This window comes from Centrocercus urophasianus, unplaced genomic scaffold (assembly GCF_019232065.1).
Source record: "Centrocercus urophasianus isolate 14NV4802_14NV808 unplaced genomic scaffold, USGS_Curo_1.0 seq_19, whole genome shotgun sequence".
NCBI lineage: Eukaryota > Metazoa > Chordata > Aves > Galliformes > Phasianidae > Centrocercus > Centrocercus urophasianus.
Window position 1 is genome coordinate 4,844,713 of NW_024884744.1, and position 16,222 is coordinate 4,860,934.

Genomic DNA, 16,222 nt, shown 5'->3' on the forward strand with positions numbered 1-16,222 from the left:
TGATTTTAATCTATCATCAGGAAGATATTTGCAGACAGCTTTTGTGCAGTAGATTATTGATAGCGCCTCTCCTTTTATGCTTAGCATGCCAAGTGAGTGAGGCAAGCTCTAAAGAATTTCAATGGACTGGCTTAGACCTCCCTGAAATGGCAAATAAACTGCACAGTGGGTTGTATTCTCATATTTTGCAAATGTTAGACAGAAAAATAAATCACCACAGATAGCAAGACGTATAAGTTTCTATCTGAAACATGGGTGCACTTCCAGAGCTGCAATAAAGAGCTGTCCTTTGTGTTTGAAGATGGGAAGCTGCTGGAACCTGGTATGAGTGGAGGTTGTCTGACATTGGCTTCATTATGGCTTCTTGCAGCAGGCTTCTCATATTTGGGGAGTATGATTGATGTTTTAGCACTGCATACTCTGTGCAAATGACAGCATCTTGAGCAGAACATGACAGATTTTAGAAAACACATTAGAGGAAATCTGAAATGTCTTTCTGCTCTTTTTGATTTTTTTTAAATTCATTTTTGCATGTGGCTTCACTGTTTCAACATGTGTAGAAATGTATTGGGATAGTGGGACCTCTGGAATAGAAATGAAAAGGAAGAAAATGAGTACAGAGGATTCTTCTTCCAGCACAGAAATTTCTGAAAGACCTGATATTGGTGATGCTCTAATCACTTTGTACTTTTCCTTATCAGAGGTGTTGAATGGGGATACAAATTGTGGCTCAAATTGAACCACATTAGTTTTACAAGCTGAAGAAGAACACCTATTCTGTGTGCCTGGCTCAAAACCCTAAACGTCCCAGTGAAAGCACTGGTTGCTGTGCTTTTCATTTTACATGTGAAGAGAAAGAAATCCATTTAAACAGAAAAAAAACTCCTGGTTACAGTTTATGTCTTTGAGTTTGGGTGGTAGAAACACAATTTCAGCTGGAGCTTGGTGAAAACCTTGTATGGTGTTGTCCCTATGGTCAACCTCTGGCGAGTCTCGTGGCTGTATTTCACTTTATTACTCACAAAACAAAAAGAGCTGTGCCTAGTGGTCTGCCATGGTGTTTGTTGGAGCCTACTGCATGGGTGCACCAGAGGGAGATGGTTTGAGGTTAGTTGTGCGTATTGCATTCTCTCACTGGAAGTCTTCTGGTTGTAATCATTTTGCCATCCAGGAACTGGAAACCCATGACAAACCTAGTTCCTTTAGTCACTGAGACATCAGAGGGTTTTATAAAAGGTAAGGCATAAGCAGAGACAGAAAAACCAGCAACAGGAATGAGATCCAGTTTCCTGCACAGTGATGTCCAAGGCCACCTGAGGTGTCCCAGGATAGCCAAGGCATCCGAGGCTGTAGAGAGCGACATAGCTCTGGAGCAGGAGTGGAAGGCTGCATTTGTTTTGGGATATTTGGAGAGAATTTGGTTGACGGTTTAGATTAGGACTAATTTTAGCTAGCTGCAGACCTAAATAGGTGTAAAATAGCTTTTTTAATTAAAAAAAAAGTATATATACATATATATATATATTTAAAGTTGTTATTCTGCAAAGCAATTCTGCAAAAAAACATTTGCACTGATGCTAGAAACTTAGAAACTTGCAGGAGCTAAGATTCAGATGCAGATGGAATAATAATTTCATTCCATTGTGCTTGATAATTAGGAGAAAGGGTGGAATTTAACATCATTACTCAAACAAGCAATGATTTCGCTACAGTGGACAATCTCTACAGTGCTCTCTGTAAACAAAGAAGCTATCCACTCACGAGTTCTGGTTGAAACACGGCTGTCATGAAAGTGGAAAATGGTCAGATGTAAGGAAGCTCGTTTCCCTATATCTCCGAGCAGTTATTAATGGCAGCACTGCCATTTGTTATTTACCTTTTCTGTATTTAATCTGTGATCTAAAGTTAAAGTGCTTTATAATCAGGAAGCAGATTTTTGAGCCATCTAATCCCAGCTGGTACTGTTGGATCTAGTTATACTAAAATATTTAGTTCATGATTTTTACTCTTCAACAGCATAGTTCTGCAACTGTGTTATAATTAAAGCAGATTAGGATTCAGACTGAAAGAAATTAAAATATATTAGTTCAAAGATTAAATATATTTTACTATTTCAGTTGATGCTTAATTCACCTCGCTGTCTGATAGGGTTCAGTTTGAGAATTTTCACTGCCCTGCAGAAAAAAGAAACTTCAGCATGCTCAATACTCAAGTAAGTTAATAAAATATTGCGGACATTTATATCAAGGTGGAATATAGCTCTGTTTTTGCAATTTTTCTTAACTGGAACACATTGTTTTTGTGAGTCCTGTGAAGAAGTTTGTAGTATGATGGATAACACATCATGAATAATTAGACAATGCTAGGCTGTAAATCCCAACAGAAACAATGCATCTCTTCGATTAGTTGTTTCTTCTGCAAAGGGTGTTATACAATGATGGAGTAGGGCCATTCATTTTATATACGTTCCATTTGCAAGTAATTTTTCATGTGAAAGAAAAACAAGATGTATGATAGCTTACATGTCAATTAAAGCATGTTAGGAATGGGAAAGCATTTTCAGAAGCCTGGAAACAAAGTTTTTCAGTTGAAGAATTAGCTCTTGGCTAGAGAGTAATACCTGTGCAAGAATCAACAGCAGCTTCATTATGAACCTACCCCCACCAAGGAGTCTTGCAATTAACAATGAAAATGAATGGGGAGGACTTGTCTTGTAATTAGTGCAGGTTGGGACATCTGAACTGTCCCAGCAAGAGCATCTGAACTTTCCCAGTGCAGTGAAAGAAAACTTCAAAGAAGTTACTATTCTTTCAGTTCAGTTGGCTCATTGGTTGATTGGGTTGGTATTTTAAAGGATTAGCTCCCTGCTGTGGCAAATAAGTATTGAAATGCTGGAAATGCTGATTTTCAGAAAGACTGCTCAGAATGAAAGCTGCTTTTTCTTTCTGTTAATCTTATTACCATGTATCACCAGAATGTAGAAGGTGGGGAATTTGGGGAGGAATCTGCATTATGATAGCAGTGCACTGTGACCTTTCTGTGATACGGTCTCTCCTTTGTGGGATTGTAAGGTTTTCAATGTTAGCATGTCAATCAGTTGTCTTACATTCATGAGTCTTTAAAATAATTGATGCAAGTGAATGTGCACTAATTAGAACAATATTATGGATTGGGAGGATGTATTCAAAAGCAGAAAGTTCTTCAGTATTAGCTGTTGCTTCAGGTCCCTTTAAAGCCCCTATTCCCTCCTTCCTGTCTGAAGAAATAACTTTCAATAAACTTCTCCACGTTTTTGCCTTTAGTCACAAGGACACGCATGCTGCATTTTCCAGTGCTGGTACCATGCCAATAAACTAATAACACAGTGTTCTTCTTAATGAGGTGGCAGTTTTCCTACCTCCAAAAATTAAGAATGTCAGTCTGCAGCTATTTGGCATGAGGTACCTCTGCCCATATCACTCTTTTCCAGCAGCAGTGAAAACAAAGTAATATTATTATCCATGAGTCCAGATCCAACTTGAAGTTCTATATGTAATGTATCTCCAGCTCATCCCCTAATCAGTATCTTCCTGTAGAAGTCAGGAAGGCTTCCTCATAGCTATTTCTGCCCAGTATCGTACAGCTGGCAGACAGGAGAGGGAAGGGGTAAGCAAAAAATAAAAGGTCAGTCAGTGTCCTCCACAGCATGCAGATATTTGAAGAATGTGTGCATTATTATATAAGCAAAATGGAAGAGATCAATTTGTGAAAATGAAAAATTAAGTCAACCTTTACATAGAAGAATTACTTGCACTTCTAGACTAACAAGCCTCAAACAAGTAGAATTCTGCAAAATTCAGTGTAACGGTGCCAATAATTTTCCATAGAGCACAAGTGCAAAACACCAGAGTAAGGACTGCAAATGCTATGGGAAGTGACAAAATTATTGGTTGTTTTAAAAAACGTACGTAGTCCAAAAAGTGACTGCAAAAAACGTCAATAGATCCATGCCCTGCAAGTTTTCACTCTTTCTGCTGACTGCTATGGAAAAACAAGTGCCATTCTTTACACCAGTTAGCACTGCAGAGCTATCGCATCTCTGAGAAGGAGTGAACTGGATTAAGACTTAATTAATAAAGTCCCAAACGTAGACTTTATTGTAGATGATGACACATGGACCATAAACAGTCCAATCTGTGATGTTCAGATCTCAGGCAGAATATGGTGAAAATCAGAAAACCTTTTAAGTCAAGTGAATCTCATCAGGGGTTGTTCACAACAACTTACATTGAACTCACTGACACCACTTCCAGATTCATTTTTCAGCATGTAAGTGTATTTTAACACAAATTTCTTTAGTCCTTGTCCTTGAAGTCCTCTTTGTTCATCTGTGAAATAGATGCTCTTTGAGCAGTGGCTAGACCAGCTCAGCACAATGAAGACTTTTCTGTAACCAGCTTCTTTCTAACCTACAAATGGTACCTTGGCACTAACAGAGATGACAGAAACGACCCTTTCTATTGCTATGCATACCTTTTTTTATTGCAATTTTTTCTTTTCTTTCCATTCTGCTTACTCCTTTCTTTTCCTGGCTGTTAAAAGAGCACTAGTTAGTTGAGAGCACGTTCTAAAGATGTGGGACACTTTCTGAGGACAGTAGGAAGCGTCTGTGTGATTAAATATATGCATTTACATTTTTTTTCCACTGATAATGTTTAACTTTAAAGCAATTTCCTGTCCTGTAAAGGGATGTTTTATTTTTAGCAGATGGTACCATTTTTCATCATCGAAACTGTAAAACTTTATGTAATTTACTTACATATAATTTGTATTTATTTCCTTGCAAGTTCTTAATTTCTTGAATGTAATAGCTCTCAGTGGATTCTGCCATGTACCGCTGTGCTATGCCAAATACTCAGCATTGATTTTCATATTGACTTATATCAATTGTGCCATTAGTGTGAAATAGATGGGGAACACATCAAATATAATCCTGAATGTTTTCATTCTTCAATCTGATATTAATAATTCAGAATCCACTTCACAGTGAATATGCATTTAAATCTCTGCCAGGATTAGAAAATAAATTTACCTCAAACCCCTGTGACTGTATTGGTTACGTGTTGGCTTATTCACTGCAATTTGTCCATTCTGCCATGTGTATTTCCTGCTTCTAGCTGTCCAAAATGCAACTACAAAAGTCTGTCCTTCTCAACCCCATGATTCATCAAAGAAAACCACTCAAGGTCCCAGATGATGTACTTGCATCATCTCAAACGATTCCTGCTTTTTCTTATTCTATCAATTACCTTCTGTTTTGGAAAAAAAACCTTGCTTTCCCAGCAAACTTTTTCTACATTATGTGGCAAGCTTCCTAGAGTGTGCAGCTCTTTGCAAGGCAGATGGGGAGTTCTGTGACAGCCCCAGTTAAAACTGAAATGCAAGTTTCTGATGAGTCCGATATGAAAATGAAGTTCTGACTGAAATAGTAGCTCTTCTGTTTTTATTTTCAGTGTAAACTTGGAGTTTGCACCCGTCTTATATTTACAGTTCACTGTGTGTGTTGTAGATGTTAGTACTGATAGCACAGGATGAGTACAGGAGACTCTCAGTGCCCATGTTAGCTGCAGGAAGCTGAGCAAGCACATGCTGGCTTCTGAAATCTAGAATGATGACCAAGGCAGATGGAAGTGCAGATGTTTCTGCCAAAATGATCTCTGGTGAAACAATAAGCCTGTCATTTAGATGATCATCTTTGGGTCTCAGAGCTACTTCACCATTGAGATAGAGGTGTACTGGGGCTTGGTCAGTGTGTTCAGACTGGCTGTGCAGGAAGCTCTTGTGGCAGCTGAACCCAGGCTACACTTCCCGTTTCCAAATGTTCGTTTCATTGCACAAATGCAAGCTGAAGCTAATTCCAATTCCCTCCCTTATTAACAGGCCTTTCCTTATATCTCACCTTGGTGCTATTTTCCTGTGGTTCAAGTACAATTAGTTTTTATCATTACTGTGCTCTTCTTACTACAGTTTTGAGTTCACCTCTCTCCTGCCATTCCTCTGTTTTCCTCAAAATGTGCTCACACCAGGAATCTTTCCTTCTTAGCTGAACATGCCAGTAATCACTCCTCACTCAACATGTTCTGACTGTCATCCTATGTTTTCCCTCATGTTGTTTCCTCTTCCTTTGCATTCAAGCATTTCATGACAGCAGGTTATGTTATTCCATATTGGTAAAACACCATGTGAATATGTAAACTGACATGCATGATTTTTAAGAATCATATGAATCTGAAGAAGTGATATTTTTAAATTCTTTGGGATTGATTTCAGTTTGGCATGTGTCGACTTGTGCTGAAATTGCAAATGCGTTTTTTGAAGTTGGTTGACACTTGAGTTATTCAGATGGTGTATATCTGACAAAGAACAGTAGAGGCAAAGTGAAGCTGATGAGTATTTGGGACAGAGAGGTGTGAGAACCATCAGTTGTACAGATGTTACAAGCAAAAGATGCTATGCCAATTGTTTTTGGTTTACGTGGTAGGATGCAGCTCTGCATGACCTGCCTTCTGTAAAGCATTTGTGTACTTTTGCTGCTAAACATGTCTTTGATGCTGATTTCAGAAGTATTTTGTCTGAATCTACTTTTAAACAACACATTATTTTACCTTACTACTGGTATAATATTTTTCTTTTCATGTTACATAATTTTTAAGCTGGTAGGCGTGTTGGAGGTAAATGGATGCTGTCATATTTCTGTACAATTTCTATCTTTCTCTTTGGAGATTGAAAACAATGCTTTCAAACCTTTTTTTTTTTTAAAGTTATGCTTTGTCTGTTTGTTCTGCAGGTCTACAAAAAGCTTAGTCTGCAAAATAGTTGTACGTAGCCTAGATTTGTGCAGAAGCTGGGATTATCAGCTTTTTGTGGGGACGCTTAGCCATTCTCAAGATCAAGCTCTACTTTATAGGAACTCTGACAGTACTGATTTGACCAACATTTTTATGGCCATTGCTTTTTGCTTGTTGCCTGCAATTGGTTGAAGCACAGATCCAGGCACTTCTAAACATAGACTTCTGTGAATAAAAATCAAGTAGAAATTTGCTGTGTTGGCCAAAGTAAAATAGCTTGAGTCTCAGCTAAATAGTTCTGATATTGTCCCATTTTTTTTTCCTGATAGTAGATAATTTAAATGTGTTACTCTAACCTTCAGAAACAAAGAGCCTGATAATTCACTTACATTTGTAAATTGGAGGGTAATTAGTGGGGTTTATTTTGTCTAATTTATGGTTGAAATCAGCATCAAGCCTTGTGTGTCTTTCCTGACTGGTTTTGTTTTCTGATGTGTGGTGTTAGGTAGCCCCCGCGTTACAGCCAGAGTATTTACTTCTTTGACAGCATAATACAGAACATTTTCAAACTTATCTCTAGAAATCTCATGGAGACCTGACAAGATAATGGCTTTTGCCTGTACCCCGTGTCTTTTCCTCTTTAGCTATTCAGGCTCTTCTCTGGTGCTGTGAGCTCCCTAGGTAAGTGTTACTTGATTGTTTAATAACTAAGGTGCTTTCCATAATGCCTATCATGCTGCCAGAAACCATGCTGTTTATTTCATTCATGTTCTGATCAATTGGGTATTAAGTAATTACTATTCTGGGTTATCTCCAAAGGCTTTTTGCCTCTGCTTTACCCTCGGTTAGAAGGATGCTGTATCCTGGCACTCAGCTGTGTTGAGGTGTGTTGTACCTAATTACTGGAGAGTGGTAACAAACATTTCTTGGTCCATGGGAAGCAAGTTGCAGGCATTGCCAGCAGCACTAAACCAAGCAATTTAGTGTCACGCACATGAAAGTGCTCTGCAGATCTTGAAATTGATTTTGCTTTTTCTTGTGCCAAATGTGGCATAATGATGCTTAAAATGTTTAGTTTGGTGCCCTAGGCCAAACATCCCCACCAGGCTGTTGTTGGGGGCTATCTGATGGCTAAGTGCTCATTAGAGGTGGAGAGCACTCATTTTGCACCTGCAGGAGAGCGAAGGACACAGCTTGCTCTGCAGGGAGCTGAGTTTGCCCTCACCAAATCATGCTCTGCGAACCACACCAGCCTACCGTAAGCGGAGAGGATCAGGGATTTGCTTCAAAATTGCTCTGCTGCTCTGAGCCAAAATGCAAGTATAAAAACAGCCTTTGTGTCTGTATTGCTGCTGTCTTTTTTCCCTCTCTCTTTGTATTACTCGTTAGAAAGATGGATCTTACAGAGGCTTTGTGATCAGAAGCGCGTTAGCCGCGGTTGGGTTGTTGGTTGGTTATAAGGAGCTCCCATGGCACAAGCAGCTGTGAGGGAGTTTTACATCTGTCTTCCAAAGCATGTGCTGCTCTTCTGCTTACTGTGAAAGAGCTGCAAGACAAAAATCCAGTGCAATTACACCAAACCCTCAGACGTGATGCGTAACTGCAGTGGGCAATTGTAATCACAAGGGTTTTCTTAATAAATGTTGGTCCTGCGAGGACAGAGCGGTAATAAAAGCACGTCACTCACAGGGACTGCTGGAAAGGTGACCAGGGCATGCTTTTATTGACAAGAATGGGTCTGCAGCTGCAGTGGAGATTGATCTATATTAACAACAGAGATGGTAAAAGGAATGTTGAAAAGCAGCCCTCAACCCTTCACCTTAACAGAGTCACGTGACAAAAATTTTATCGAAAATGGGAAATACCATCAATTCACTTCATTTTCTGTGCTGAGGAAAATGATCCTCTTTCAGGCAGTTCATAAGACAGTCTGCTAAGTGAAGAATAACAGAGAGTGATTTACATTATCACTGAATTCAATCTTGAAGCCAGTAATTTTGGTGTCAACCCACAATTACAGGCAATCGCTTCCACTCAGCTCGTTGTTCTAGTCTGGTACTGTTTACAGTGTGTGCTTACCTAACGCACAGCGTTGCACTGAGCCAATCTTTTGCTGTAATTAATCTGTGGTCTTATATTGTCCTTATGTACCATTTGTTCAGTGAGAAGCTGTAAACAGATGAAAATGCTTCTGGTTGAAAGTTGAAGGAGATCCTTTTAGAGTTGTTTCCTGCCCTCTGCTTGCTCCTTAGCCTTATGTGTTGTGTGTATCAGCTTGTGGCCAGAGCAGGTGGAAAGGATTTATTGCTAATATGGTCATGGCAGCCATCTGAAACCTCATCAGTGCGTGCATCTTCCTCTGAATTTGTGAAATTCTGGAATAGCAGCACTTTCTCAGAGCTGGAGCACCCTGGCATCACCCTGCCCAGCTGCTGGCAGCTGGAGCGGCTCCAGCTTCACACCAGACCATTTCCACTGGGAGAGCTCCTTGACCTGCTCTCAGCAACTCCTGGGGAGAGGCAGAGGACACAGCACGTGTTGGGCTTCAGGTTGGAGGGAGTAAACTCCAGCCTTGGGGAAGATTCTGTCCTGTTTCCGTGCCTGAGCTTCAGGTTTATTTTTCAAAGTGTTTGTTTGTTTTTATCAAAGGTAATTAATTGAGTTTGAGTATTACCAAACTATGTTATGATTGAGTTACTGTTGTTCTTGACAATAACCTGAATTGGTTAGCCTTGGAATATGGAGATGTTACTATATTCCATTGATCCTCAGAAAACCCAAAGCCAACATTTACTGAATATGGCCTAGTTGCTCGTAGATTGGTTTTCTTGGTTTGCCAGGAATGTAGTGAGTTTTGCCTATACTGAATTCCAGGAGTGACAGTTCTGCCTTGCATCCTTTGCAGATGTCCGAGCCTGAGGCCTGCACGGTCTCAGCATTCTCATGAACCACGTGAAACAACACTGTCATTTACATAATGTGGATAATGTCATTAAGGGAACTACGCTGAATGATCTCTTGGGGTGTAGTGATAGCAAGAAAATCTTAAACACCCCCATATTGGGAAGATGGAAAAACTTAACATCTTTCATGTGAACCATTTTGGTGTAGTGCTCTAAAAAATTCTGGCAGCAATTTCAGTCTTCATGTAGTTGTGCTTGTTTGGAGAAGTGATAAAATAAAAAGATGCAGGTTTTAGGCTTTTCAGTGTAACAGCTTACAGACAATATTGAAGTTTTTGATAATTACTGAGAGTTCCTCTGTGTGACACTTTTGATCGTTATATTTTCATAAGGATTTCTGATTTCCTGAGGAGCACAGGCCTTGTGAATTCGTGCTGTTATATCTCTGTGGTTATCATTATTATTTTTTAGTCTAACCTTTACATAAGTTTTCTGTAAATTCTTCTCATTAGGCAAAATGTTGTGTTTGATTCATTTAACCCATCTACTTGTGTGGTATGGCAGACACTTCATTAAACATCTCGATGAGAATAAACAGAAAGCAAGCTGTCTTGCGAAGACAAGATCCTGTGTAATGTGTTAAGCTATATTAATCGTTTCAGTTTTACATATTAAAAGATAATTTGAGCTCAGCATAAAAACCACAGTACGCAGAAAGTGAAAACATTTTTATAGCAGACATGAACAGATTTACACACTTAATTCTCATGGAATGGCTGAAACCCACTTATATATCAACTGATATTCTCACATAATTTCCTTTCTCTTAAATAAATTCTCATCTTCCTTACCCAAATCTGCAACTCATAATTTATGCAGTGTAGCACTCTGAAAGAAAGACTGGGCAGCATAAATTTGGGCTGATGAAATACAATCTTATAGTCAAAGAACAGCACTCTTCAGGGAGCTATACCCACCCAGAAATGTGGGGAAAAAAGAGCGTGCACTCAATCTGTGGGGATCCTGCATCCTGTCACTGGTGGGAATGATGATGTTGATATACTCTAGGCTGGAGCTCGTCAATTTCTTGTCTCTTGTTGTCAGAAGCGGATGCCTGTGAAGTCTTGGTGAATACTCTGTGAAACAAGGTGCTTCCATCCTGAAGCACATAAGAAGCCATAGTGATTTGTGTTTATGTGTGAGTTGTACCTTGCCACCCATGTAACTGTCTCTGAGCTCCTGCCGTGTGATGCCCACCATGCTGACAATAGCTCACTCACACATAGGACTCTTCCTTACTTTACACGTAAGAGTGTTTGTGTGTGCGTATATTTAAGTGACACAGTAAGGATGCTCACGATGGTCTTGCATCTGAACAAGATGTGTTTCTCCACTGGCTGCTATGTAGGTATATGTGTGTCCTTAGGTTTTTGTGGGTTAGTAGAATTGCCAGAAGTGCTCATTGGTGTAGTGGGCTCTTGTACTTGGTTCTGATACAGTCACCGCTGGGAGGTTGCTGTCATGCTGAGGAATAATTCTCAGTAAGTGACTGGGGTCTGATGGAGAGCAGGCACTGTGCAGTGAAGGGTGAGAGAATGAAGTTCTCTGGGACATGAGCGGGGCGTTACTGAAGAACTGTGAAGCAGCAAAGATGAAAGCAGGATAATGTGTCACGACTTTCAAAAAAAGTTACCCTTCAACCATACAGACTGTTGGGTTACTGCTGCTAAATTCTAGGAAAAAAAAATATTTACTGTTTTTTGTTTTTAATTTTTTTGTTTTTTGTTTTTTTGCTTCTCCCTTTTGTCCTTTTTTCCTTTTCATCAGGGTGGAGAAAGGGAGCTAGGGAGAAATAAAGAAAGCCTGTTATGTATGTACCTGGGTTATTAAAATAGAAAAAAAAGGGGATAGTTAGCAGCTCTCCCTTGTACTGGATGCTGCATTCTAGAATGTTGTCAAGTGAAGGCTTGGAACAACAGGAAGGCTGGAAAATCATCTCCCAAAACAGAATCAAATTCTCTGTATCTCTTCAGTTATACTCAACTTCTCAGAGTAGTTCCAATGGACAGACCTTTTTTGGCTGTAAGAGAGGGCAGCTATTGGCTCAGTTCCAGCCAAAATGATCAGTCTGATAGTTTAACAAGCATTGATATTCATCCTAAACTTCTAAAAGCGTGAAGACCTATACCAACTAATGCAATAATAAAAATATATTCCATAATGAATGCAGAAACCTTGACAAATTTGGTGAATTTCTGTGTCTTGACGTTTGGCCATGTGCTTTTACCTCAAAAGTAGCAGAAATACTGTGGTCTTGCAAGCAGCATGTGATCTTCTGTGAATTTAAATCCCAAAGGATCAAATACAGTAAATGTAAAAAAGTGTGTTGGTCAATATAATACACCTAAGATGCAGTTATTTTGTTATCAGTCTTTACTGTTTCTTTTTTAAGCAAAAAAACTGTACTAGAGCCATGGGTGAGTTCAGCTGAACTACGCTTGCTTTCAATATTTTCTTTTTTGTCTTTTGAAATTAGACATATCTACACATTAAATGAGAATTACCCTTCTTATTTATCCTACCTACCTTTCAGTTGCAGACATGAGTGAGTTACTGCCATGCAAAATGAGAAGACTTTGGTTATTGTAAAGCTGGAACATGTTCGACCTCTTGGGAGGGTCCTGAACTTTTTACGTGTGCAAAGTCATAAATGCTGCACAATTCACTAATGAACAGGACCCAGGTAGCTTCAGTGGCACATACATGCCAGATGGAGCTATATACATCATTAGTCAATGGAGTAGAATTTCAATGAGAAGACGAATGGGGCTAATAAAGCATAAAGCACTTGTAGCTTCACAGTGAGTTATTGTGTATGCTTGTAGCATGAGTTTTGCAATATTAAAGATTACTTATACATGATGAAATTCAAAATTGTGTTTAGATGTAACCATGACAATGAACTAAATGATTACAGAGGCCTTTGAAAAACTGAATGCACACAATCTGTGGATCTATCCTGTCTTGAACCTGAAAAATAAAGGAAGATTAGAATGACAGAAAATTGTTATTCCATGATTTACACTTTAACTTACTTTGAAGACTTAAAGTTGAGCAATTTTACACAAATGATTATTTAATGAAAAATTAGAGTCAAGTGCATGGGAGCACACGTGCGACCATACGGTACTTGAATGTATTTCAGCTGGGATATTTCCCACCCCACTGAACTGAAGTATGCAACTTTTTAAAAATTATTTTTCTATTTCTTGCCAGTTCTCCTCAATCTCAGTCTCTTTTGTCTGTCATTGAAGAGAACATATGTTCTCTGGTAGGTTCTTTGTCACTTACCTAGTGTTATATAAGGAAAAAAATCGCTAACCCCTTCCCAGCAAATTACCAATACTTGTACCTTCAGATCTGGTTTGTCAGCCTCAAACAGCTGCCCCCTCAGCTCATGTGATAGATCCCCCTGTCTGCAGGAGTCCAATGGGGGGCTTAGGAGCCTTGATTAGGATTCCAGCATGCTGCTGGGCTATGAGTCATCTGAGGGAATAGTGCGTGTTTCTGGCAGCAGGCTGGGAGAAGCTTCAAGTCCTGTGAGTCGTTTCAGAGAAAGAAGAGAGCAGAGCCCCCATTGTCTCAGCCAGGATTCATCAGATGGATAAGAAAAACAATTTTCTTTTATTCAAGACGATACGTGAAATATTGCTGGCAATATAATGGCAGCAATTAAATTATGCATAGTCTACTACAAGATTGTGAGATAATTTGCACAGATTTGTAAGATATTTTTCGTATGCAAAAAATCTTTGGTTTATAACTACTTCTTTTGGTCCTTTGAGTGCTTTCCATTGATTTCTTTATGTTCATATGATTAGGAATGCCACTGAAAAATTGTGAAGTTATTATTGTTCTACTGAGTAAAGGCTGGTCTTCTAGGTGTCGTGTTATAATAAAAGTAATTCTTGTCTAAAGGACTTAATCAAAAAGGTCATCCAGTGAAGAGTTCTCTTTAGATCAAAATTCGTATCTCACTTTTGTTTGTTGTCTCTGGGGGTCAGTTAAGAATGTTTTTAATGCTTTGACATATTTTTCTTTGTCTGTTCCTTCTTGCAATAGAACTGCAATTGACCAGATAATTAAGTGACTATTTAAGGATTTAAGCAGAATAATATGCTATTTCTCAGTACTAATAACTTGAGACTTCACCTTTTATGGGAGACTAAGGTTTGTCCTTTTTTATGTGCCAAGTCCTCTAGCAACTTTGGTTAGTTCTCAACTTTGGAACTGTAGCATTCAGGATCAGGAGATAAACTGTGTTTTTTACTTTTATTTTTTTGCACAACTTAATTGATGGAATGTTAATGGATAATTAACAGTAATTAACTCTTTCTGTCTTGATAAATGATTACTTCCAGCAGAGCTGCTCATAGGAACAGAGAAAGCAGAGGGCCATCTCTAATATGATTTGGGCAAGTTACTTGAACTGTCAGCCTTCTTCAATCGTTACAGCTGTCATTGAGAATTAAATGTTAAATGTCAGAAGATAGCAGCCCCCTAAAATGCCACGTGAAGTGCTTTTGCACGCAGTGTGAGAGCAGTGTTGATGTGGACTGTATGAAAATCTTAGGTTGCTCCAAGGCGGGTGGAAGGAAATCAAGAGCATGGACTGAAGCAATGTGTGATCATGAAGTAAAATGCTGGGGAGGCTGACCTTGTATTATGTCCGGCATCATGCTACTAGAGTGCACTTTAGGTAATTGTTTTTAAAGTATTTGATCATGCTACTTACCAACAGAATGCCATTACAGTGTCAGTGCAGCAGAAGCTGGACTTAAGGTTATACATCTGCCCACAAATACCCACCAAATTAAAAATAAATACATTGGGAGATTTTGCAGAGGAGAGGTAGGCTAATTCTCCCATATAATTTCTCTTCTCTGAAACGCTAAAATGATTATGAGTGGATGTACCTTATGGTTATTCATCATAGATGAATGCAGATGAGCACAGATAATACTATAATATATCTCCTTTTGCTTGCAAGGAGTTATTTGGGCACCGATCTTCTTTGGGAAAAAGCGGCCCTTGGACTGGGGGGAAAAAGGCAGTGTGTGCTAGGGTGGTTGCCAGAACTACGGGGCGCAGAGCAGACCTTTTCTATGTGAGCCATGCTCTGTCTTTGTCATACCCTGAAGCCCTGAACCACTGCAGTACAGGCCATGTCAGCAGATGTTTCCGTCAAATCCCTTTGTGACATCAGTGGCCCAGTGGCTTTGGGAGCAGCAGGAAGAGTGACGTTTTCTGCTGGTGGGAGGTCATTGATTTACAGCTCTTTTACAATCTACAGGCAATCTAGCAAAGGCAATGGCCATGTGTGTTGAGTGTGAGTTTTAGCCTCTTCTTTTGATGGTAGAATGCAACGTATCAAGATCTGATGATTCATAACAGTGTTTTATTGAGCGTACTGCACTACAGTGTGCATTCTCTGTATTTGAATTATTGTATTATCTGCTAATTTTAATATTCCTACATATCATACATATAAATCTACTACAAATAATATTAAGACGATATAAAACATAAACAACTGGGAGCAACTGTCAGCATATCTGAGTCTGTAACTCTATCTAATATACTCATTCAAAACTACTAGATAGCATCTATTTTTTTTTTAAATCCAAATCTATATTAATTATTCATTCATTGCTGTGACATTTTTATTTATTTTTTGTTCATCCGTGTAAAGCCAGGGTGGTTTTAGAGTTGTAGCATTTTTATAACAACGTTGGTTTTGATAGCTTTGTATTTTTTACTGTGTGAGAACCGAATCCCTGGAATCTTTAATCACTGAGTGCAGAACTAGTCATTTAAGTTGTTCTTTTTTATTTTAAATGAAGAGTCATACATAGTTGCTTGCTGTACAGGAAGCATTTCAGTATCTCTGAGCAGTTTTATTATCCCACTGTGTTTTTGGTGCAGAGCCATGACCCTAAGCTGGGACAGAAACCACAGGTTGAGCAGCATGAGATGCTGTAATTTGGTTTCATTTGAGACCTTTTTAACAATACAATAATCTATGATAGGTGAGCTTTCATTTGGGGAAAAAAGGTAAAACAATTATATCTTACACTTTACAAAAATGTGGTTTGGGCTAAAAAAAGAAAAATAAAACTAAGTGATACATTTGCATGCAACATAGGTAATTAATCTAAATATCCTTGGTGTCTGGCATCCAGCTATAAATGAGGTTAGATATCTTGTATCAGGGTGAGTGTGCATCCAGTGCTTTGTTTAGAAAAATGTTCGAGTCAGCACTGTTCTTTGACACGCGTTGTTTCAGTGCATCCACAATATTCAGATACTGGAGAACCTATTTTGCTGAATCAAATTGATTTGCACATTCTTCTTTCAGATTGTTTAATATCTCATGTTCACAAAGATAGCAACTTTTACACATCATTTCATTTAAAATGTAGGATTCTGGTT